Raw genomic sequence first — 27550 nt, forward strand, 5'->3', positions numbered from 1 at the left:
GTGCCTTCCCTTATGCACAATAATGACAAAGCAACACATAAGAGACTTTATGATGCCTTTTTAAAAAGTATATGCATGAGTCACTTTTTATGCATAGATGACAATGGCACATTTAATTTGACTCACATATCATTTAGGATTTCTTAGAGCAATATAATTTTATTATCAATGCCAGAATATTTTATGAAGTCCTAGAGCTCCAACTTTTTCACTTATGGTGAAATGGTTTAGGTCATCCAAGAAAAATTTTCAGGGTTTTGTTTTGGTTTCACACATTGTTTAGAGGAAAATGACCATGTTACAAATAACAGAGAAAATTAAGAAAAAGAACATATGAGCATATAATGTCACAAAAGGTTGTCACAATTCTAAGATGAAATCTTTTTCCATTTAAACTGCTGGCATTTTTTTTCCTTTGTGTATATAAAATTTAATTAACTACGCAATGAATGGTCTTAATCATCTAGTCCCAAATAATTATTTCTTTTTTAACCTGACATGTTTTTCCCCCTTGTTTCAAATAAGGGAGAACAATCTTTCCTCAAGGGGAAAGCATATATATATATATATGTTTTAAAGTACTATATGGTATAGCTTTGGAGGAATTGTTGACAGGGGAACAACCATCTACTAAATTGATGCTTGCAAGATGCTTCTGTTTGGGCTATTGGAAGCCAATCCATGGCTGCATTTCTGGAGAGTATATAAAACTAACATTGCTATGTAGTTTCACTGACAGAGGCGCACTCATGCAAAGCAAGATGGATGGGATGTCGGTTTTCTCTATCATGGGATCTCCATTTAGTGACCCAGATGAGGACTGAGAGAACTTGTCACACAAGCATGACAGGGCCAGATACAGCTTTAAATGGAGCTCCAAATCTCATATAGATTTGAAGTTGCTGCTAGAGCACAAAATTTGTCATAAAAGACTTGTCAGTACAGAGTTCATTAAGGTAAAGGATGATAGTACTTTATCTGGACACAATTGAGCTCTCCTCTGGCGGCCTGATCTTCAGTCACAAGAAAGTGCTGTTTTGTTTCGTTTCTTTCTTTAATGACTTTTTAAAAATGATTTCACTAAGATTTCCTTCATTCTTTAGTCTTAACTCAAAAGTTTCTTGTGCATTTCACCGGCCACCCCCCCCTACCAATTTTCCTCCTTTTTCCTCCTTTGTTAAATTTGGAGGTGTGTTTGTGATGTCAATTCACAGTCACTTGGGACTTGACTGAGTCTTGAGGTGAGGTGTTAAACCTTGCAGGGCAGAATTGTAACACTTAAGGTGAAAGACAGGCTCTTAATCACTTGCACTGCAACAGCCACACAAGAAATTTCATGGCTGCCACTGAATTTTCTTTTACTTGGGGTCCAGAGATCAATAAAAGTATCCAGAAACACAAGACTGTTCAGGGCTCAAATGAAGTTCCTATGTTACAAAATCACAAAGAATTTAATTCCCAATTGCAAATAGGTTTCTAAGAAGTTAAGTTGGCTGCTTTAAGATATATCATTTGACAGTAATTTATTACTGCTAATTTCAGCATAATTCAACTGTATTATGTCTTCTTCAAAGATAGTTAAAAATATTTTTGTTTGTTTACTTATTAGTATTTCTTTTTTCAACCAAGGAGATTGTCAGGGCCATAACTCCTATTATCCTCATTTTGCAGATGGGAAAAACAAAGGGAAAGATAAAATAGAAAAATAAAGTTGTTTTTCCTTATATTAAAAAGAAAATGGTGACTGATTTCTTTTGTATTCACAATTTTCTAGTTTTATGTATTTTATATGAACTATGACCAAATATTAAATGATTTATCATAACTGTGGTTTTGCTTCCTGCAGACCCTTTATGACGGGAGGACTTTTGTAGCCACTGTAAATGCTGCTAGATATAAGCCCCAGACTGAGACCTAGCCTAGGAATTGTGCCTTCCCTGTGTGGCAAACATCTGATGAGTGGCCTCTGCAGGAGACGGGGACCAGACCTTTGATCCCACTTGAGGGCATCTGAAAATTCACCTCAGCCTTAGAGCTCACCATGGGACCTGCTGAGGTATTTGTTGAGATAAAATTATAGTGCAGTCCATCTTCCCCTTCCATCCTGATTCCTTCCCTTCTAGAGTTTGATCCCAAGAGTTTGCTACTATAATCTTCCTGAATCCACATCTGTCTCAGAGTCAACTTCCTAGGAAATCTGACCAGAAACATATTTAGAGTACATTGAGGGTGGAAGGCACCCCAACCCTTCAATTTTTTCATCTCATTATTTCTGATGTACCCTAAAATAACCTTTATTGCATTGTTCAAATAACTTTGGCATAAACAAAAGTATAAAGATGCCATTATTGAAAATAAGAATAAAATCAATTTGTATATAAGCAAACAGCATTTGTCTTATATAATTTTGAGTCCAAATATTGACGTTAAACTAACAGATATTTCACTCACAGTTTCCATGTGTCAGTACCACTTCCTAGTGTGGTCTCTGATCAAGCTTTTCATAAGACTGAGTGCAAGGTATTAGATGTTTAAGATATCAGGCAGGCTGTGTTCTCATCTGAGAGTTCAACTAGGGAGGATCTCTCACCAAGTTTCTTCATATTTTAGGCTGAATTAATTTCTTTTCAGAGGTAAAATTCATTGCAGGTTCATTTCACCAAACCAACAAAAGAGGCAGAGACAGTGGACAGATAGAGATATGCTTTCCTTCCAGATTCTGACCTTTAGACCCTCTGTAAGAGTTCACCTGATGAGGACAGGCTCACCAAAAGAACTCCTTTTTATTTTAAAGTAAACTGATAGACTCTGATCACATCATTGACATCTCTTCATCTTTGCCATTTTCGATGTTTTAAGGAAATTATAGGTCCTGCCACAGTCGAATGCAGGGGATTATAGATAGTTGTAGATCACTGATGGCCATTGAATTTTGCCAACCACATATAATAAAATTATGTTTATCACAAAATAAATAGCAGTGATTTTTGATGTTATAAACTATGTTAAAGAAGGTAAGTATAATTTAAGGAAGGCATGCACATTTCAGTTCAGGAAAGGACCCAAGATGTAGATTTCATTGCACTATTGAAATCTAACTAATTATTAGTTTCAGGTTTTCTGTTCCAAACTTTTTTACTTCCTGTTTTAATTTTTACATTTTCTAATCCCCAAGCTGTCAATGTCCCAAATGTACTTCCTAGGGTAACACATTCATCTTACTCCTGGGTCTCAAATTTCCATAAACTCTATTTTCTTTTACCCACATGACAAACTGCTTTGTTTATCATAGACTCAGAGTTAATCTTTCCTAAGGAAGACTGACAAAGTTTCTTTCTTTTTTATTTTATGAAGTTGCAATATAGGTGAACTTATGATTTTTATTGCATTGTAGTGTGAATTTCCTGTGGTGCACTGCAGAGGGTGGATCTGTTTTTAATACACCATTATACAAAAGTGTGGCCATACAACTTTCCTTGGTGAAAGGTATTAGACATAATGGAAGAAGAGGCTTTTGAATTAGCCCCTTAACTTCATGCATTTGACCTTGAGTAGAATTTGACTTGAGTAGACACTAGTCTAAGGTGAGTGAGAAAATGAGAGCAGGGCTAAACCCAACCCATATGTATTTGAGGAAGACACTCAGTGCAGTGCAGTCTATACTGGCTTAACCATAACCAACCAAGAGTCATGTGAGCATAAGAACAAAGGTATGTTGTTTAAGCCATTGAATTTTATAGTGGCTTATTAGACATCATTATTACAGCAATAGTTTAATAAAACTATCAGGTAAGGAATAATTTACATATATCTAGGTGAAGTTTATGTAATATATTAAATAGATCATATTATATAAATATTTAAAAATAATAATACTTAGTATACTAATTCTAATACCAGGTGATAATATTTTTGTTTATAATACACATGGTTTAATGCATTTAGTACCTTGTCTCCCAGCAAATTTTGTTAACTATTAACCAAACTTAAGTGTTACTTTCTCTGTAAATCTTTCATGGATTACATTTTTCCTAGAAACTTCTTTGGATCCCTGCAAGATTTATGAATTTACTAAGTGTTTTAGATTTAAGTATATTATGCTTGTGTAGTTGAGTTGAATTTCCTCTTGTGTTTGTGGTTAACCATGGCATTAAGGCAAGTATTACCATTTCCTATGTTTGTTTTCTAGTAGGGTGCTATTGCACGGAGAGCTATTTATTCATTAATTCATCAAATATTTATTGACAACTTACTGTTGGCAAGGCATAATGCCAAATTTAGTGTTATCATTCTTCTCTGATGATAAAACTTCTCTACTTAAAAACCTGATTGTTAGTAATAATAGATCTATCTATACTTTAAAGATCATTAATATTTATGACTTTTCAAATATTGTGCATAGGTACAAAAGCACACACACAAACATACATACACTGTTAACCCTTGAGTGACATGAGTTTAAACCCTGAAGGTTTACTTACATATAATGCCAACTTATAGAGAGATAAATGCAGTACTGTAAATGTATTTTCTCTTTCTTATGATTTTCTTTTCTCTATTTCAGTGCAAAATACAGAATACAACATACAAAAATATGCATTAATCATCTGTTTAGTTTTTTGGTATAGCTCTTGATCAACAGCAGGCTATTATTAAGTTTTGTGGGAGTCGGAAATTATAATTGGATTTTCAATTTCATGGGGGTTGATGTCCCTAATTCCCACATTGTCCAAGAGTCAAACTACACACACACACACATATGCACACACACAGAGTAAGGATGTCAATATTACATATAAATCAATAATTATAATAGTATAAACAATTTAAGTTCAAATTTCAGTTTTTACTTGTTTGTTGTGTCACCAAGTTTTAGTTAAATTAATCAATCTCAGTTATCAGTAAAAAGAAATTTTATGTAAAAAGTAAGATTCAATGCTCTTAGATTAGTACCTGATGAATATGAAATCACTGAAAATATTCCACAGTTTCTATTACTTTCTGATCTTCACAAACTTGGCATGAATCAATAGTCTTCACAGATATTACAGAGACAAAGTGAGTAGACATGCCCATATGAGAAATTAACCAATAATAGAGCCATGCTTTCTAACTACTTCTGCAACTTTCAAAATGGAACTTAACTGTGAAATCAAGGTTTTACCTTCTTATAATAGAATCTCCTACCTATGACATACTCCTACTAATACCATTCCCCCCTCTTGTTCTACTTAGTTTCAGTCAATCTCATGAATAATAATTGTACAAAAAATAACAAACTTATCATGTAACTGCATTGTTTGAGTTGTAATTCTCAATGATATTATGTAGTAGGAATTATTATTACTCATTTTTTTTAAATTGACTGGCTTTATTTATTTATTTATTTATTTATTTATTCATACAAGCACTGGGTACAGTCAGAAGCACGGGAGGCTGAGAGAATTCACCAGAGCCAGAGCGGTGAGCAGAAGTGGCAGAAGGACCTAAGTGCACTGCTGAGGGGAGCAGCAGGAGGCAGGAGAGGTCTGCGGGCCATGTGGGACCCTCGCCCTGTGGCCAGGGATCTAACCGGCACTGCAGAGGCTGCGGGCAGCTTCATTGCCCAGCGCTCAACTGCTGCGCCACCAGGGGAGGCCCTCATTTTTTTTGATAGAAAACTGAAGGGGAAAATGATAAAATGACCTAAATGTAGAAGAAATGGATCTGGACTATAGAATCTGTTGCGCTTACCTCCTTAAGAAGTTCATCCCTGATTCCTGTTCCTTGTAGTTAATTTTCTAAACTGACTGTTTGTAGTTCTAAGTTTATAAAAAAATTAAGCAGAAAGTACAATTCCCATATACACCACTCTCTCTATTCCCACCAGCTCCCCTATCCATCCAACACAAACTTTTCCCTATTACTCACCTCTTCCATTATTGTGGTGAACTTTTAAAATAGGTGCACAACTATTGATAGATTATTATTAACTGAAATCCACAGTTTTCAACAGGGTTACTTTTTTTGTTATAAATTATATGGACTTTGGATAAATGCATGCATTTTCGTTTCATGGAGTGTTTTACCACTGTAAACATCCACCGCACTTAGCATATTCATTCTTCCCTCACTCTTCTCAAACCCCTAGCCAGCTCTCTTTTCATTGTATCAGCAGCTTTTCCTTTTCTAGATACAATACAGTTGAAAACTTTTTAGACTTACTTCTTTCACATAACAATAGTTCCCCTCAGTATCTTTTGGGGTACTGTCTCCAGGAACCTCATGGATAGCAAAATCCAGTGATGCAGAGGTGCCTTCTACAAAATAGCACAGTACTTTCACATAATCTTTGCACAATTTCCTGCATGCTTTAGATTAGACTAGGTATAATTCTTAATGCAATATAAGTGTTAGATAAATAGTTGTATGTTTAGGAAATGATTACAGGAAAAAGAGTCTATACTGGAGAGGGCGAAGCAACATGGTGGCGAGGAGACACTGCGAATAAGATCTCCCATTAAAAAAAGTTAATAGGGAGGAAAAGCGGCAGGTCCCAGTGAGAACTGGGACAGGGAAGATAAACGGACGACTCCAGCAAACTACCCGAAGAAGAAAGTGGCCATAAAAGAGGACCAGAAGGGAGGATAGCACAGAACCCTGCTCCCCTCCCCTGCCCACATAGTCGGCAATCTCCGACCAGCAGAGAGGAGGAAAACAAACTAAAACGACCAACAAGAACAAAAACGCAGCAAGCGGGACTGTGAGTGGAAAGGAACTATTGCAGCCACCACACCATGTGAACAGGAGCTGTGGACAACCCTGCAGGATTTGCCGCAGAGGTGAGCTCCGGGCGCTATTAAACAGAGCCCCCCCCCCCCCAGGAGGAGACCAGGACCAGCACACAGCCCCGGGCTGGCCCGTAAACTTGCGCGGAAAAGCTGTGCGCTGGAAAAGCAAACACGGATCGGGATCGGGATCGGGATCGGGATCGGGATCGGGATCGGGATCGTGCGGAAAAGCAGTGTGGTTGAAAAGCAAACGCAGATCGGGATTGCGGCTGCCCAGGTCCCCGCGCCTGCGACCTAGGAGTGCGGGGAGACGTGCGCGAAGACCCTCACTGAGGTGAAAGTCCCTCACTGAGTAACCAGGAACCAGGCACACAGGCACGGGAGTGGGGTGCAAAAGACACCATTCTGTGTACATTGAACTGGGCTACAGCCCGCGTCCTGGACCTGAGGGCTTTGGAACTGAGACCCGGGGCACGAAGTTCGGGGCGTGGGTTCTCCACGACGGTGGGGCACAAGGCAGACACAGCACCCCAAAGCCGTTGAGGTTTACCCTACCATTCCCACTCTGTTCCCTGTCCCACGGGGTGAAAAAAAAAAAAAACCAGCTCCCCAAGGACTCTAGGAGAGATCTCTGGCGCCACCCAGCAACTTGAAACCAGCAGAGGCTCCTGGAGGAGCCAATGGCCAGCTGGGAAGTTAGCCGACGCCGGGCCCCTTCCGAACAGTAGTCTGAGCCCACAGGGGGAGCGAGCACCTACAGCCGGGGCAGACCGGGCACGCAGAAGAGTGTGCCTGAGACCGCACGCGCAGGGAGTGTGTCCCACATCGCCATTTTAGAACAGGGACATATCTTCAGTAAAGACTGCCTGCAGAAGGCTCCCTCAGGAGCCAGAGGTGAGCGGGGGAAGTTCGCCCACGCCAAACCCTGTCTGGCCCACAGTCCAAACCCAGAGGGGGAATGAGAACCCACTGCTGGGGCAGACCAAGCACACAGGGGAGTGTGTCCCCACATTGGCATTTTAGAACAGGGACCCTTCTTCAGTAAAGACTGCTTGACACCAACAGATGGCTCCTGGAGAAGCCAGAGGGGAGCGGAGAAGCTCACTCAAGTTGCCGGCCAGTCCCAGCAACACAGTATCTCAATGCATACGATAAATTAGAAAACAGACAGTAGGGAGTAGAAGAACCACACGCAAACTAACAACCCATCAGGAAAAAAGCACACCACAAAAAGAAAACCACCTCCCAGATTGCAACGACAGTAACTTGGAAGAACTTCTGAGCCTTCCAGAAAGAGAATTTAAATTTGCCATGATTAAAAAAATGACAGAAATCATGAAGGAAATTGAGTCCCTAAAGAGGGACAACAATGCTCAGAAGAATGAAATTTAGTCCTTAAAGAGGGAAGCGAAAGAAACCCAGGAGATCAAAGAATTAATGGAGGAACTAAAGAACTCTGGGAAAAGCAATGAAAGCAGAATAGATGAAATGGAAGAACGAATAAGTACTCTTGAAGACACAGAAATAAAAAGAACCAAAACAGAAAAGGAAAGAGAAGTACGAAGGAAAAAGAACGAAGAAAGACTTCGGGAACTATCTGACTCCATGAGGAAAGGAAATATAAGAGTTATAGGAATACCAGAAGGAGAGGAGAGAGATGTAGGAACAGAGAAAATATTCCAGGAGATAATTGAAGAGAACTTCCCAAATGTGAAGAAGGAGCTGAAAATTGATATACAAGAAGCAAGAAGAACACCAAACTTCCACGACGAAAGGAAAAATACAGCAAGACACATAATAGTGAAGCTCCCAAGAATCCAAGACAAGGAAAAAATAATGAAGCTGACAAGAGGGAAGAAACAGATAATATTCAAAGGAAAACCAATCAGGCTGACATCAGACTTCTCTGAAGAAACACTACGGGCAAGGACAGAGTGGAGGGACATAGTCAACAGACTCCAAGAAAACAGATGTCAACCAAGAATACTCTATCCCGCAAAGCTCTCCTTCCTCTATGAAGAAAGAATAAGGACCTTCCCAGACAAACAGAAACTCTGGAATTTCATTACCACTAAACCTCCACTCCAAAAAATACTACAAGGAATCCTAAAGCCAGAACCTCAGAGGGACGAATAACAACGAAAGAAGGCAAGAAAAAAAAGTTATTAAAAGAATAAATAAAATCAAAGGAAAGACAAACACAATGGCAAATACAGATGCTAACATATCAATATTAACCCTAAATGTAAATGGACTAAACTCTTCAATTAAAAAGACACAGAGTTGCAGCCTGGATTAAGAAACAAAACCCAACCTTTTGCTGTCTCCAGGAAACACATTTAGCTACAAAAGATAAAAATAGACTCAAAGTTAAAGGATGGAAAACAATCCTACAAGCAAATGGACCAAAAAAGAAAGCAGGAACAGCTATACTTATATCAGATAAAACAGATTTTAAACTCAAAAAAATAAAAAGAGACCCAATGGTCACTACATTATGATCAAGGGGACAATACTTCAAGAAGAAATAACACTCATTAACATATACTCACCAAACGAAGGAGCACCAAAATATATCAGACAACTGTTGTCCTCTCTGAAAACAGACATCAGAGAAAACACATATGTAGTGGGAGACTTCAACACACCACTATCAACAATGGATAGATCAACAAGACAAAAAATAAGTAAAGAAACTAAAGCTCTAAATGAGGACCTAGAGCATTTGGGCTTAACAGACATCTATAGAACACTAAACCCAAAAAAAACGGAGTACACATTTTTCTCAAGTGCACACGGATCATTCTCCAGGATCGATCACATACTGGGGCACAAAACAAACATCAACAGATACACCAAGTTTGAAATCATACCAACCATCTTTTCTGACCATGAAGGCATCAAGCTAGAAATAAACCATAAAAAGAAGGCAAGGAACTTTCCTACCTCATGGAGATTAAAAACCACACTACTGGAAGACCACTGGACTAATGAGGAGATCAAAGAGGAAATGAAAAAATTCTTTGAATTGAATGACAAGGAGGACACCAATATCCTAAACGTATGGGATACAGCAAAAGCAGTAATAAGAGGAAAATATATAGCAATAGAAGCTCACATCAAGAAACAAGAAAGAACTCAAAGAAACAACCTAATCTCGAAGCTCAAAGATCTAGAAAAAGAACAACAAAAAAACCCAAAACCAGTAGAAGAAAAGAAATAATAAAAACCAAAGCAGAAATAAATGAAATTGAAACTAAAAAAAACTTCCAAAAGATTAATGAAACCAAGAGCTGGTTCTTCAAAAAAATCAACAAAATAGACAAACCCCTAGCCAGGCTCACAAAGGAAAAAAAGGGAGAAAGCACAAATAAACAGGATCATAAATGAAAGGGGAGAAATCACAACGGACTAAGCAGAAATCAAAAGAATAATCAGTAACTACTATGAACAGTTATATGGAAACAAGTTCAACAATCTAGAGGAGATGGACAAATTCCTACAACTCTACAATCACCCAAAGCTAGATAAAGAAGAAATAGAACACCTAAACAGACCAATTACAAGCAGCGAAATTGAAATGGTAATCAAAATCCTCCCCAAAAACAAAAGCCCAGGACCTGATGGATTTACAAATGAATTCTACCAAACATTCAGAGACGAATTAGTGCCTGTCCTTCACAAACTCTTCCAAAAAATTGAGAAGGAAGAGACAATACCAAACACGTTCTATGAAGCCAACATTACACTAATATCAAAACCGAATAAGGACAACACAAAAAAGGAAAACTACAGGCCAATCTCCTTAATGAACACTGATGCAAAAATCCTCAACAGAATTTTAGCTATCAGAATCCAACAATGTATCCATAAGATAATTCACCACGACCAAGTAGGATTCATTCCAGGGTCACAAGGATGGTTTAACATCCGAAAATCAATCAACGTTATCCATACACATCAACAAAAAGAAATATAAAAACCATATGATAATATCAATAGATGCTGAGAAAGCTTTCGACAAAGTGCAACACCCATTCATCATAAAAGCCCTTGAAATTCTTGGGATACAAGGAACATACCTCAACATCATAAAGGCCATCTATGACAAGCCAACAGCCAGTATCATTCTCAATGGTGAAAAGCTGAAAGCATTTCCATTAAGATCTGGAACAAGACAAGGATGTCCACTCTCACCACTGCTTTTCAATATAATACTGGAAGTCCTAGCCAGAGCAATAAGACAAGAGGAAGACATCCAAGGAATCCATATAGGAAAAGAAGAAGTCAAACTATCACTATTTGCAGATGATATGATAATATACATAGAGAACCCCAAAAACTCCACAGAAAAACTAATTCAACTCATCAATCAGTTCAGTAAAGTGGCAGGATACAAAATCAACACGCAAAAGTCAGTAGCCTTCCTATACACAAACAATAAATCTGAAGAAGAAGAAATAAAAAAACCATCCCTTTTATTATCGAAACAATAAAAATCAAATATTTGGTCATAAATCTAACAAAAGAGGTAAAGGACCTATACAAAGAAAACTATAAAACACTGTTAAAAGAAATAGAAGAAGACACAAAGAAATGGAAAGACATCCCCTGCTCATGGATTGGAAGAATAAAAATTATTAAAATGGCCATCCTACCAAAAGCAATCTACAGATTCAATGCTATTCCAATCAAAATTTCAATGCCATTCTTCAAAGAAATAGAACAATTATTGATGAAATTCATATGGAATCACCAAAAACCCCGAATAGCCAAAGCTCTTCTGAAAAAAAAAAAAAGAAGGGAATGGAGGCATCACACTCCCAGACTTCAAACTATACTACAAAGCCATAATCATCAAAACTGCATGGTATTGGAACAAGAACAGACATACAGACCAATGGAATCGAATAGAAAATCCAGAAATAAACCCACAGATTTATGATCAACTAATCTTTGACAAAGGAGCAAAGACTATGCATTGGAGCAAAGAAAGTATGTTCAATAAATGCTGCTGGGAAAACTGGGTCGCTACATGCAAAAGAATGAAGCTTGACCACTACCTCACACCATACACAAAAATCAACTCAAAATGGATTAAAGAACTAGACATAAGACCTGAAACCATAAAATATATAGAAGGAAATATAGACGAAGCACTACGTGATTTGCACATCAAAGACATCTTTACAGACACATCACCCAAAGCAGTGATAGTGAAGGCAAAGATAAACAGCTGGGACTACATCAAATTAAAGAGCTTCTGCACAGCAAAAGAGACAATAACAAAAACAAAGAGAAACCCCACCAACTGGGAGAACATTTTTGCACACAACACTAATGATAAAGGACTGATCACAAAAATCTGTAAAGAGCTGATGAGACTCAACAACAACAAAGAAAATAATCCAGTCAAAAAATGGGCAGAAGAGCTAAAAAGAAACTTCTCTGAAGAGGAAATGCAAATGGCCAACAGGCATATGAAAAAATGTTCAACATCACTTGTAATCAGGAAAATGCAAATCAAAACTACCATGAGATACCATCTTACACCAGTGAGAATGGCACATATTAAAAAAACTAGCAACAACAAATGTTGGCGAGGTTGTGGAGAAAAAGGAACTCTTCTGCACTTTTGGTGGGAGTGCAAACTGGTCCAACCACTGTGTGGAGATTTCTGGACCTACTAAACATAGAGCTTCCATATGATCAGCAATTCTACTCCTAGGTATTTACCCAAAGGACACAGAAACATCAATTCCAAAGAGCACCTGCACCCCTATGTTTATAGCAGCACTATTTACAATAGCTAAGCTTTGGAAACAGCCCAAATGCCCAAAAATAGATGACTGGATCAAGAAGATGTGGTACATATATACCATGGAATATTACTCAGCATTTAAAAAAGATAAACACATGCAATTTGCAGCAACATGGATGGCACTGGAAGGGATCATGCTCAGCGAAATAAGCCAGAAAGAAAAAGAAAAATACCGGATGGTCTCACTCATAGCAGGAATCTAGAAAACTTAAATAAGGGACCAGGAAATTGAATAACTATAAGAAAGTGAAAATCAACAAAAATTATGAACCAGAGACACTTTTTGTGGGGTGGGGGCAGGGAGGGGAGGGATTGGGGTCAGAATGGAGGGGTTGAAATTGTATGGGGAACATAAAAATAAAATTTATTATTAAAAAAAAAAAGAGTCTATATCTATTTGATATAGATGCAACCATTGCAGGGCTAATCACAATAGTACCTAACTACCCAGGGTATATTTATCCTCAGTTGGTTGAACCTGAAAATATGAAGGGTTGTCTTTATATATTTAAGGATTCTCCTTGCCTTAATGTCTTTCTTCTTTTATACTTAATAAAATTGCAATGTGTGGGTAGGTCGCCGCATAACTTCACATATTAAAGGACATCTTGATTGTTTCCAAGATTTGGCAATTATGAATAAACTTGTGATAAACACTTGTGTCTAGGTTTATTAGTGGACACATGTTTAACTCATTTGAATAAATATTTAGGAATGTGATTGTTGGATAATATGATAAGAATATGTTTAGCTTTGTAAATAACTGACAAACTGCCTTTTAAAATAGCTGTAACATTTTGAGTTCCCACAGCACTGATTGAAAACCCCTGTTGTTCCACATGCTAGCCAGCATTTAGTAATGCAAGTGTTTTGGATTTTAACCTTTCTAATAAGTATGTAGTGGTATCTCATTGCTTTAATTTGCAGTTTCCTAATGACATATACTTTTAACTACTTTTTCATGTGCTTATTTGCCATCTGTATTCTTGTTTGGTGCATTATCTGGTCAAATATTTTGTCCATTTTCAGATGGGATATTTTGTTTCCTTATTGCTCAGTTTTAAGAGAACTTTTTGTTTATTTTGGATAACAATTCTCTATTAAATATGCCTTTTGAGAAAAAGAGTTCTCAAAATTGAAATTATGCTTTTTAAAATTCTATTAAGAATGTTTTATGTAGAAGAGAAATTTTTAATTTTGTTAAGTTAAAATACTAAGCTAAGATATTTGTAATCTTGCATTTTACCTTTTGATCTGAGTTAATTAACTATCTGAGTCAATTTTTGGGGAAAATATATTATCTGTGATTAGATTCAATTATTTTGTGAATGGGTATTTAGTTATTCCAGTACTTTTTAAAAAAAAAATGATTCTTTCTCCATTGAATTTCCTTTGACCCCTTCCAACACAATTTTTATCATTAATATAAACTACACTTTAGGCTAAGATACATCAAAAATACTGTTTAAATTTTGTTAATTTGTCCACTTAGCTGTTTTCATATGATGTAGGAACAGATGTAGTAAAGTTTGATTTATACAGCTTCTTTTAAAATATGGGGGAAATATGGATATTTTAATAAATAGTATTGTGACAAATAATAGTCAGGTGGAAAAAGTAGTGTACATCTCAATCCCAAACTTATGCCAGAATAAATTCTGAAATATTAATTATGTGTGAAATTTTAAAATAATTTGGGAAATCTCCAGTAAACCTATTTAAATTGTTAAAAATACTTTGTATTATACTTCTGAAATTCTTACCACATATTTATGACATATGTGTTCAATATTTATTAAGATTCAATTGTGAGTAAGATGTTCTGCTGAAAAGGCAGGTGGGAAGTGACAGAATTACAAAAAAAAAGGAAAACAGAATATTTCCCCATGAAGTTTTATGACTTACTTAAGGAGATAAAAATTGTCACACAAATATAGCTTAGGTAAATAGAAGTTCAAACCTTCAAGATGGCATGCAAAATTGTCAATCTTCATTGTTCTGTGATTCAATTTATTTATATATTGTTTCTATTATTTTCAGTTCACAAAAACAAACTGTTCATATCTGGCAAATTCCAATTATTTATATTTTTATTTAATTGAATCTATTTCAAGAAATTGAAATTAATTGATTCCCAGCTTGAGAGTCTCTTCCTCACCCTCTGCTAACTTCGCTAAAGGTCTCTCAGCTGACATAAGAGCTTCAATAAACACCAAATAAACTAAAGGAGGCTAGCAAAATAAAATAAGATACATGCAATACTAACTTACTGTTCCTCTTCATACAGCTCTAGTAAGAGTCCAGAAAGTAAAGAAGAAGAGAGGTATTAGAATCAAATTATAGAGTAAGCTGTTCTTCACTAGGAGATCAAGAAAGGTTTTCCTGGGAAATTTCTGCTTGAAGTGCTATCTGAAGATTGAGTAAATGTCATCTAGTACAATGGGAGAGAATGGAGTAGGTAAAATTTCTGAGAAAGGAGAAAGCATGGCACATGTAAAGAAATAAACGTTCTTGAGTTTGGAATTGAGAGGCTGTAGAATGAGAGTGAGGTTATACTTGAGGAAACTGATAATGGAAGAATTTCCTTTAGAGATTTTAAAGGAGAGAGATACCTTTAGATCAAATTTGACTTCTTTGTCTCTTTATCAATAACTATTCCATTGTAGATGAATAATCATTACTGAGTGTCAATCAATATATTGACAAATATATTTGGTACTGCTTTCTTGCAGAAAGTTAATATAGTTTTATTTTTTCAAAGCAAAATCTTTAGTCTTCAAATTATCTATGGTCTTTTTGAAAGTCAATATCAGTTTATAGGGTTTTGGTTGTATACCCTGTAAGCCAGAAAGAGCAATATTTATACATCTGTCAGTGATTCTGTTCTGTATTAATAATTGAAAGTTAACCAATAAAAGGCCTATAATTGTGGCACAAACAACTCAGCAAATCAGAGCTTACTAGGTCCTGATATATTTTTTAACTTGACTAATGTTGCTTCTGAATAACCGCCAACATATAGAACCATCAGTGATAGTATCTGTTCTTTCCAAGAACAGTGAAATATTTTGACATTGAGAATTAATTTTTCCCTAAAAATGTTAAGTATACTGTCTGTCAGTCAAAATTCAAATGTTTAAAAGAATTACTTTCCATTTTTTTTACACTTCCTACAGAAAAGGTTTTAGGAAACTCATCTTATAGCTATCTATGTCTTACTGGTAATCATAACTAGAAAGAGTTCAGAGAACTTCCACAAAATATAATGTTTTATTCCAGGGAGTAATCTGTGCACTAGAAGACTGTAGCTTTAAAAAAGTGCAAAAATAAATAATCCTTTGTAAGTCTTAATTACTTTAATTTGAATTTAACACTTTCCTTGGTGTCCTCATTCCTGTTAAAGTCTCTCAGAAGCTAAAATACATCATAATTAACAGTCTTATTCATGCATTTCATGTGTTTTCATTGTGTGAATAAAACCCTAAAGTTCCTAATTAGATGAATACTGACTTTCCAAGTGGTGGATTTGGAATGGCTCTTCTATTTGAGATGGCATTATAATTCCTAATAATAATATTAGCCATAATCACCATATTACTCAATACCAGCATGTGACTCTTTTTTAGTAACATCAAATAATCTAACTTTTCCAATTTTCTTTCTACATAAAAACATTTATATTTTTACTGCCAAGCATATTAGAATATGTATTTGAAACATCACTTTTCTAGGACTAATGCCTGCATGTCATTATCATCCTGTGTCCTTGTCCCTAATAAATGTTTCCCTGTGGGAGCCACATGGCACTCAAATCTGCCTGCAGTCTTTCTAGGAGGCAAATAATTAGCCACAAAAAGAAATCATTTCTAGAGGGAATTCAAATTAGCTACATTTCTCATGCCTCTCTCTATGAAAATGAATTTCATGTAAGTTTAAGTCAAACTGCTTCAATTTGGACTTAATTCTGAATTTTCTCTTACTGGTAGATAGACATTTAGAAAGGAAAGATGGTCACATCGATCCATCTCAGTTAACTGATGTTGTCTTAAAAACTGTGTTAAATTAAGCTACTTTCATTGGACTTTAGAGAGAAAGATTAACTTATGAGCCTCTGATGGATATAATCATATTTGCCAAGTAGGCAAATTAAATGTATAAATATGATCTGTAGATATAAGTAAACTCTCATTTGAGATACTTGCCTCTCTAATCTGTGGGTTAATTTGGTATCTAAATCTATTTCTTTTGCCAGTTTAGGAGCTTCTACAGTTTTTCGATTCTGCTTACTGAATTGATCTAATCTTTGGGAAAGCTACAGCTAATAGGCTCTATGGCAGCGTTCTTATAGGTTCCCTCTGAAGGTGATTGACTATATATTTAATAATATGACTAGATTTGAAGTGTGAGTCTCCTATATTTTTTCCCTTGAAACTTTTTTTTTCCTGATTCATAAACTACATTATCCTATCCTTTGCTATCTGTGCACCACTCACTCTTTACTACCTTGAATTCCAAGACTGCCACTGAGTTCTTATATACTCCTTAGCTGCTTTGAGTCCTATATCATGGGCTTCTTTCCTTGTATCAATAAATTTCTTGTTGGAAAAATAATCCCTTTATGATCCATTCTGATGCCTTATGTCTTTCTGAAACTTTCTATATCTCCCTCTGTGTTGTAGGAGAAATTATCTATCTAGCCCAAAAGAAAAAAATATATTTTTTTGGCTAGGATACAGCTAACTTCTACGTAGTTCTACAAGAAAGACAGTTCTCATCAAGAAACTAACATAAACCTTAATTTATATGCTCTCTGTTTCTTTAAATCAAAGTATATATCAAAGACAGTTTGATTGCAGAGAAAGGGAAAACTTTCTCTTAGCACTTTTATCTTTAACCCCTTACTGTCTATTAAAGGATTTATATAATTATAATGTAAACCACAACAAAGAGGACAATCACAAGTATATAAAAATATTATAAATTATAGTTAACTTTATAAAATTAAGTTAAAGGACCTCAAATTCCATGGTTTCTGTTATACTTTCATTAACTGTCTTTTGGTTTGATGTCAATGAGTTATTTGTTTTTTCTTTCTTTGATGAAGTCATAGATAGTATGTGATACAAAAATGACTACATGAAGTTTAACTAATTAAAAGACAAATTTCAGGGAGAGTTATAACTGTCACACAAGGATTGAATTTCAATCAGTAAAATAAGTCTCTAAAACTGAAATCTCTCTCTCTCCTCATCTCATAAGTGTGCAGTGTGGGAGTCATCTTCTTCACAACACTTCCAGTGCTGTTCTTACAGGCACAAGCAGGTAGAGTGGTCCCTCTCCATGGCCTGTGAAGTTAGCAGTGGCTCTGAGAACTGCTTTCGATATGTCTGACTTCTAACACACCTTGAAGGTAAATTGAGATACTCTGCCATATAATATTTGTTAATACAAGGAATTGAACCACTCAAAATTCTAGGCTAGTTAGTGGTGTAGATGACTTCCAATTGAAGCATCAATGGTTAAAAATAAAAATATTACTATAAAAAGAAAATTAATATAACACATGATGCAATACCAGATATAATCATTATCAAAATGCGATTATATAATCTTTGTATTCATATATTCAGACAAACTCTCCTATAAATATATAGAAATCTATAGATAAAAATTTAGATTGATGGAAATAGTCTATCTCTACAGATATATATATGATAAAGATTAGTAGACTACAGAGATAAATGCTATAGATAGAATACATAGATTTCTTATAGTAATGATGAATACATCATAATACTGTGTTCTTTTATTTAATAAGGTCATCTTTCCAAAGGATATTCTTCTTCAATAAAATATCATAAACTAAGATTTTTACTTTCTATGACTATATTCTTTTATATTTAGTGATTATTCTTGATTTTGTTCAAATTTATTTATTGAATATTTGCATTAATAAATAACTTTTGATGAGTATTCTTCAGAATATTTGCATGAAATGCAATTTTTTTGAGGTGTTAAGAAACAATAGGCCTACAATGGAGTCATTCATGCAGGATCCATCAAGACTTAAATTCACTCTAATTTCAGTTTCAACATCTTCCAAAAGCAGAATTCTAAACCAACTAATCTGGACTTTTCTGGTTAATACTAGTGATGTTAACTTGATTATAAAACAAAAACCTCTTTCAGTGCCTTTACTGGAGGGTACACTATTTGATTGATTCATAAACTGTTTAATAAAGCTAGTCAGATCTCTAAATTTATTCTGATGAATTTTGCTGATAAATGTAAAATGATAAATTCATAATGTAGAATTTCTGAGCCAATGCCTATGCAAATGGTATTTTCTTATATATTAAAACAAATATAGTTAAGAAAATCTAACAATTTGCCTTCATACTAATTACATAAGGTTTAGTTTTCCTACATTCTTACTAAGGAATTAGTAGGAAATTACATTCCTCTTACAGGAATTACTTTATCTTAACTATGTGCCAATTTTACTAGTAAAAATTGTTTCAGATTATTGAATCTATTTGCATTTTTAAAATATATATTTTTACATATATATATTTTTCATTATTTTTTGCATTTTGTCTACTAGGTGTAATATAACATTAGATGTGTGTTTTAGCAAGCATAATAGTGCATGGCACCAATTTTCCTGGTATGGGCCACTAAAAAGAAAACTTTCTTCCTTTGAAAAAGAAAATATTGAACAACACTGGAAGTGAAGATATTTAATCATATAATCTGTATGCTGATAAAATAAAGACAGCCAAATTCTCCCTTTAGGCTATAAAATTAAGATACATTACAAATTGTGTTTTTACAAAGTTATTTTTTAACTATCTCCAAGAGATTTTCTGAAGACAAAGGTAGTTTAGATTTTTATGAGCACTGGAAATATGTTTTTCTTTGATCAAAACTAGTACTGAGTTTATCAAAGCAAATTGAGTTTGTTTGAATTCTACAGAATAAATTTGATTTGTTTTAGTTTTTATAATTGAAGTTTAGTGACATCAAACTATTTTCTTTAGAAAATATTAAACTCCAAAAGGATCATTTAATAAACTGTAAAGCAGCTCATTTTCACTATACCAGTAAGTATAGAATCAAATCACTTATCATGATGATTGATAACTGAAAATGATTTTTAGTATTCTAGGTGATAATTATATGATTCCATTTTGATTTCATATCTATGGCTATAATTCAAATTAGAAACTGATTTTGAGAAAAATCAAAAGAAAATTCAGACAAATTTACATAATTTAATGTATTTGCAAATCTATTTTGAGGAAGGTAAGTGGAACATATGTATAGACCATCAAAAACTTGGTTTGAACAATGAATAGAACAATAAAGAAAAGACACCTTATATTATATAAAATAAAGACTATTCTCTGATCTGTTATTTGAGCTAAATATTACAGTTCAGGAATCAAAATTAATTTCAAAATAACTATTTTCTGCACTTTATCAAATTCTGTAAGTGGGAGATAAAGGTATAAAATTATACATAATATATACATATATAAAATATATCTAACTCAAAAGGAAAATGAGATTAGTATTTTATATCCAAGAAGGTCACTTAATATTGTTATACAGAAAAGTAGAATAGATATGACATATTCTACCTGAATGTACAAAATAAACTTCATGCAAAGAGTAATAACCAGAATTGGAAAAATGAGAACTAATAATATCTCTAGAGCTAGAACAAATCAATCGAAATAAGTATTTTAGGAAACTAAGTTTCATCACTTGTTTTCATTACATAATTAACATTTAGAGTTCAAAGCATCTGTGAGAGAATGATATGCTTGAATTAAAACAATTATATAGAAATATAATTGGGGAAAATAGCATTATGGATGTATTAGATATATATATATTTCTTTTTAAGATTTATTTATTTATACAAGCTCTGGGTACAGTCAGCGGCTCGGGAGGGTGAGAGAATTAACCAGAGCCAGAGCGGAGAGTAGAACAGGCAGAGTGATGAGGTACACTGCTGAGGGGAGCATCGGGCGCCAGGAGAGGTCTGCGCGCCATGTGGGACCCTCCTCCTCTGGTGGCCGGGGAGCATCTGGGGATTGAACCGGCGCTGCAGAGGCTGCGGGCAGCTTCGCAACCCAGCGCTCAACTACTGCGCCACCGGGGAGGCCCCTATGTGTAAATATTGATATGTACCTTTCTATATATAAAAGTTAGATAAATGAGAAATTATTTGTATTTGTAAGAAATACCTAATGCAAAGCCTGCCAAAATGAGAATGTATTGTTTAATTATGAGTTTATGAATTTATACATATTTCAAATTTCCCTAAAATACATATAAAATATAATTTTGGAATTGTTATAAGATATACATAATACATATATATATATAATACATACATTCTAAAATAAAACAGTGATTACTGGATGGAATAACTGATTTCTTTTGATTTTTAGCCTTTTGTCAGAGTATTTTATAATTTTTCAGTCATGAGCAAGTGTGACATGTACATGAACAGACTGCTTGTATATGTCTTTGTCTACATGTACATGTGCATATATGTACATTATAGAAAGAGTGAAAACTTGACTTAATTTTCCTCTTTCCAATTTATTAATTATCAATAAGAACAAATGCTTCTGCATACCTTTATTGGTTTATCTTGGAAATTGCCTCTATAAATACATGGCAGTCTACAAAAATTGCCATTTTTGCAATTAGTGGCCTACTTCATTTATTGATTTATTCAACTAATATCTATACATATATTTTCTACCGGACACCAATTTAATACTGACAGATAAATTAACAGTTAAGGAAAAAATAGATATCTTCATGGAATTTACATTCTAGTGAGAGAAAAACATAAATATATTTTGAAAAATCAGTAAAATACGTAAGATACTACAAATGTTGAAGAAAGAAATAAGCAGTTATCAGAGATAGAAGTACAGAGGTAGAAAGGTAAGGAATTCAATGTTAAATAGATAACAAGGGGCGTTCCCTTCATTATGTTGATTTCTGAGGAAATAATTTAAGATTATGAGGAAGTCAGGTCATGTGAAGAGAGATTTCAGATAGAGACCAACAAGTTAATAATAACCAGAGGCAGACACAGGTATAGGTTCCAGAATAAGAATGAGGCCAGTGAGGCCAGAGAGGAAGAAGCCAGGAGAAAGTCACAGAATCAGAAGTTAGAAAGGTCAGGTACGTGGTACTAGATTCTCTGAGACTTTGTATGCCATGGCAATGAATTTGGCTTTTCAAGTTGGGAAATCACAGGAATGTTTTAAGCAGAGGAAGAAAGAATATGTGTATATACATGTATATGTATACACACACACACACGCACACATACATGCTTGTATGTAAACAGATGTATATGTATATATGTGTTTATGCATGTATATGTATATAAATATATACATATTCCACTGGGTCACTCTGGCTACTGTCAGAAAACATGTTAAACTGGGGCCTCCCCTGGTGGCGCAGCGGTTGAGCGCTGGGCTGCGAAGCTGCCCTCAGCCTCTGAAGCACCGGTTCGATCCCCGGCCACCGGAGAGGGTCCCACATGGTGCAGCATACCTCTCCTGCCACACCCGCTGCTCCCCTCAGCAGTGTACTTCGGTCCTTCTGCCTGTTCTGCTCCCCGCTCTAGCTCTGGTGAATTCTCTCACCCTCCCGCGCTTCTGACTGTACCCAGTGCCTGTATAAATTAAAAAATTTAGAAAAAAAAAACAAAAACCAAAAAACAAAAACAAAAACAAAACACATGTTAAACTGGCCAAAGAAAAATTCAGGGATGGTGGTTGGAAGCAAGAATCTAGATGAGAAAATGATGTTAACTCCGAGTTGATCACTCCATGGTAACAATGTAGGTGGTAAGGAATGGACAGATTATTGCCTCATTTTGAAGGTAAAGTCAAAGTATTTGTTGGCATATTTCATTTGGAATGTGAAGACTCGTTCATCTGAAAGAACAGAATTTTCTTTTACTCAAAATGGAAAGACTGTGAGGATAGCCTTGAGGCATAAAATCAAGAGGTATTCTGCATATGGTATATTTGGATCCCTCACAAATTAACCAAGTGAAATTGTTCAAAACCAACTAAATCCAGTGGTCTATAGTCTCAGGAGGAGATAACTGTCTTTTCACTACAATAATAGTGTGAATTAGTGCTTCTACTGCACTTATAATTTAGGAATTGCTTTTTTCTCCCATTATATGTTTGAGTTATTTCATACAAAATTCACATAAAGTAGGTATGATTATTATCAACATTTTACAATGCGGGTACTGAGACACAGGAAGTTAAGTATTTGTCTCAAGGACAAAGTAACATAGAGTGAGAATCTATGCGTCTGTTAGCTCTGCTTGCTGCCTCTCTTGGTAACTAGCATCACATTGTTAGTATTTAAAGCCATGAAACCAGATGGAATCTTAAACAGTCATGGAGAGTAGAAAAGCTCCTATTACTGAGCCCTAGAGAATTCCAAAATTAAGTTAAGAGAATTTAAAAAAAAAAAAAAAACCCTGGTGGTGAAAAAAAAGAGCATTTTATAAGCAAGAGAACAAGTAAGTCAAGCTGTCACAGAAGCAAAGACAGAATGTCAGGGGGAAGTGTCTAATCAATTATGTTAAAAAATGCTGATAGGTCAAATAAGAAGAGCTACCAATTGATTTTTGGATTTAGAAACATGGAGGGCATTGGGAACCTTGTCAAGGTCAAGTCTAATGTAGGGACAGGAAGATACTTCAGAGAAAAATTTGAAGATAAGGACTATAGACAGTCCCCCCACCAAGAGTTATTTTGTAAATCAATAAAATGGGGAGATAGGTAAAATGGATAATGAGGTTAAGAAAATGATTTTTTGTTGCTATTTATTTGCTTCCTTTTTTATTTTAAATAATTTTTTACATCATTGTTCATTTTTGTACAATGTATGCTTTCCCTCTCAGGTATATTTCCCAAAAAATTCCCACCACCAATTCACCCCTAAACCATCATCTTGCTTTTTAAGTTAGAATAAGCCATTACCTTTGCACCCTCCAAAGGTAGCATGTATGAGCACAGATGACAAAGAGGTTTTAGGTGTGGTGGGAATTATCATCTATTTTTATTACCTCAGTAAATGAGAAGGACTCATCATCTAAGAATAAGCCAGAGGTTTGAAGATAAATGAGTCGGAGATAAAACAGACTAGTGATAACTTCTGTGAAAGCCAGGAAACATTAAGGTTAATCTCAAGCATAATAGCAAAAATATAAATTAAGACCACTTAGAGATACCAGTCAACACCCAACATGGCCAAAATCCCAAAGTTTGACAAAACAATCTTTTATGGTAAGTAATAAGGGCGACAAGCTCACTCAGACTGCTAGTTGGAATAAAAAATGGAGTAATCCGGACAGAGGAAATAGCAGTATGTAGAAAAATAAATGCATTTATAGTTTTTTACCCAGCAAACCAACTTCTTGGAAACATTGCTTTAAAAAATGAAAAAACGCATGCATAGAGTTACTTATTGTGATATAATTTATAATTATAAAATTTTAAAAATGGTTCAAATTTTAGGTGAACATTTTCAGGACATACAATGTACTATTATTTCAATTATTTTAAAGTTACTTTTTTTTTCAAAATAAAATATTACAAAAATGAATGAATAAGTGGGTGTATTATAATGTTAAAGAACGCTTCTCAGTGTTTTGTTTTGTTTTTTTAAAGATTTATTTATTTATTTATTTATTTATTTATTTATTTATTTATTTATTTATTTATACAAGCACTGTGTACAGTCAGAAGCACAGGAGGGTGAGAGAATTCACTAGAGCCAGAGCAGGGAGCAGAGCAGGCAGAAGGACCGAAGTACACTGCTGAGGGGAGCAGCGGGCGGCAGGAGAGGTCTGCGCACCATGTGGGACCCTCTTCCAGTGGCCAGGGAGCAGCTGGGGATCGAACTGGTGCTGCAGAGGCTGCGGGCAGCTTCGCAACCCAGCGCTCAACCTCTGCACCACCGGGGAGGCCCCTCTCAGTGTTTTTTTATATCTCATTTAAAATTTTACTCCCAGTCTCATTAATCACTATTTCCCTTCTTTGATTTATTCTTCTTAATAAAACCTGCCATTAGGTGACAAACTACATATTTTACATATTATTTTATCATATTTTGTGTCATTGACTTCCATATTATATGTACATCTCACTCCTGCCAGATCATAAACTCTAAGTAGGTAGAGATTTTTATGTTTTGCTCATTGGTCATTCTCAGTCACTCATTGCCTGGTATGTAAGAAATGCTCAGTAAGTATCTAGTGAAGAAATTACTATTAACTGCAGTACTATTACCAAAACTTATATAATGAGTTAATAACTAAGGCCAGCGATGGTATTCACAAAATTTTATCACATTCTTACCATTTGTCTCTACACTATGCATCTACCTCTTTAGAGTTTATTTAATACTGATAGTATCATATCTTTAGAATAATAATTTCTTTTAATATTTAAGAATTATAGAATACTTATTTTTGAATATCAGTCATGTCTTTACAACTTTAATTTACACCTATACTACGTTCTAAAATTTTTAATGGCTAACTTTACCCAAAGGGGAGCATCGACCTATTTTCCAAAGAAAACAAACTCAGAGATTTTATGAGGTCTAAAGTTATAGGGATAACAGAAAGATACCTGAGAACTGATCTTTACTCCTCTACACAGTTATCTCAGTTATTATTTAAAGCTTGTTTAGTTTGGACATAAATCCTCATCTTCTCTGGGCCACTGAACTTTGGGTGAGATTCATTAAGATAGATAATGGAAAGAATCAGGCTGTTCATACAAACTCCAATCTGTAAAATTACAGTGGCATATGAACGTTGGAAATACTTCATTAGTCATTACACATTTCTGCTTTTCACTTCAATTTTATTAAAATATGCTGAGTCAATAAAGGACTCAGAGTTTTAGAGCAAAATGAAATGACTTTTGTCAAGCAACATTATGTATTTCCAATCTGATGACCACTCACATTAGATATGACATACTACACATTCATTAGAGTCATTGGGATTCACAAGAACAAAACAAATACAAATAAAGAGGCCAAGATGCTACCCCACTGAATGGGAGAAAATATTTGCACATCATATATATGACAGTGGACTGATACCTAAGATCTACAAAGAAGTCATACAACTCAACTAAAAGAAAACAGAGCCCAATCAAAAAATGGGTGGAGGATATAGATACTTCTCTAAAGAAAATATACAGGTGGACATGAAAATGTTCATTACCATTTATCATCAGAAAACTGCAAATTAAGATACTGTCTCACACCTGTAAGAATAAGATGCTATCTCACACCTGTAAGAATGGGCCATATCAAAAAGATCAGAAACAAAGGTTGGTAAGGAGGTGAAGAAAAAAGAACTTGTACACTACTGGTGGGAATGTCAACTGATCCAGTCCCTACAGGAAATAGAATGGTGGTTTCTCAAAATATTAAAAATAGATCTATCATGTAATCTAGGAAATTTCAGTAGCTGGCATTTACTTGAAGACAGCAAAAACACTAATTCAAAGGTATATATGGGTTCGTTCCTATGTTCATTGCAGCACTATAGTCAAGTTATGGAAGCAACCTATGAGCCAAGAAGAGATGAGTGGTTTAAGAAGATGTGGAGCATATGCATATACGAGGGAATACTACTCAGGTATAATAAATCATGCACTCTTGCCATTAGGGCCAACATAGAGGGCATTATGATAAGCAAAATAAGTCAGGAGATAGATAAATACAGGATGGTTTTACTCATATGTGGAATATAGAAAAACAAACAAAAAAAGAATTAGACGAAACCAAACCAAAAACAAATCCTAGAAATCTGATTGTCAATCTGAGTACAGCAGAGGAAGAGCAGAGAGTAGAGAAGTAAGGGGGGAAGGGACCAGTGAACTATGTTGCGTACATTGGTGGTGTGTGTGGTGGGTAACATTCTTGAAGAGGTAGGAACCTATATTTCTGAATCATATGCACTGTGATAAATCAAAGTTATCTTACAAAAATGTTAATATTTTTAAAATAGCAAAAATAATGTAATTAAGTGACAGTGGTCAATTTTGCTTTTTTTCTAGCAAGATTATAAATCTTGACAAAAGAAAATGTGATATTAAACACAAGTTAATTATTAGAGACAGGATAATTATATGGTATAAATAATCTGAAGAATTTACATATAAAATAAATATTTCATTTAAGATTTTTACCTCATTCAAACACCCAAGACTACTTGTTAACCTATGAGATATTTTGCCTTTGCATGAAGATAATGCAAGTGTGATACAACAATGTCAGACATTATTTATTTATCAGTATTACAGCAGCAAGAGAAGAAAACTGATAAGAATCAAGGTGAAAATACATCGCTTCTGACATAATTACCCTGTTAGATGTGAGGCAACTGTCTGGACAAGTGACAAATGTGCTAGATATATACAATGTGTTATTTCTATACTGACCATGAAACAGAAACTTATAGTGTGCTGGGAAGGTGTCTAAATTATCATCGCAGTAGACATAAAGAACAAATGTGGAGGGGGCGGAGCAACATGGCGGCGAGGAGACGCTGCGAGTAAGATCTCCCATTAAAAAAAGTTAATAGGGAGGAAAAGCGGCAGGTCCCAGTGAGAACTGGGACACGGAAGATAAACGGACGACTCCAGCAAACTGCCCGAAGAAGAAAGTTGCCATAAAAGAGGACGAGAAGGGAGGGAAGCGCAGAACCCTGCTCCCCTCCCCCGCCCACAGAGGCGGCACTCTCCGACCGGCAGAGACCAGGGAAACAACAAACCAAAACGCCCAACAAGAAAAACGGATGCAGCAAGCGGGACTGTGAGTGGAAAGGAACTATTTCAGCCACCACACCCCGTGAACGGGAGCTGAG

Source organism: Talpa europaea (assembly GCF_964194135.1).
Source record: "Talpa europaea genome assembly, chromosome: 6".
Lineage (NCBI taxonomy): Eukaryota > Metazoa > Chordata > Mammalia > Eulipotyphla > Talpidae > Talpa > Talpa europaea.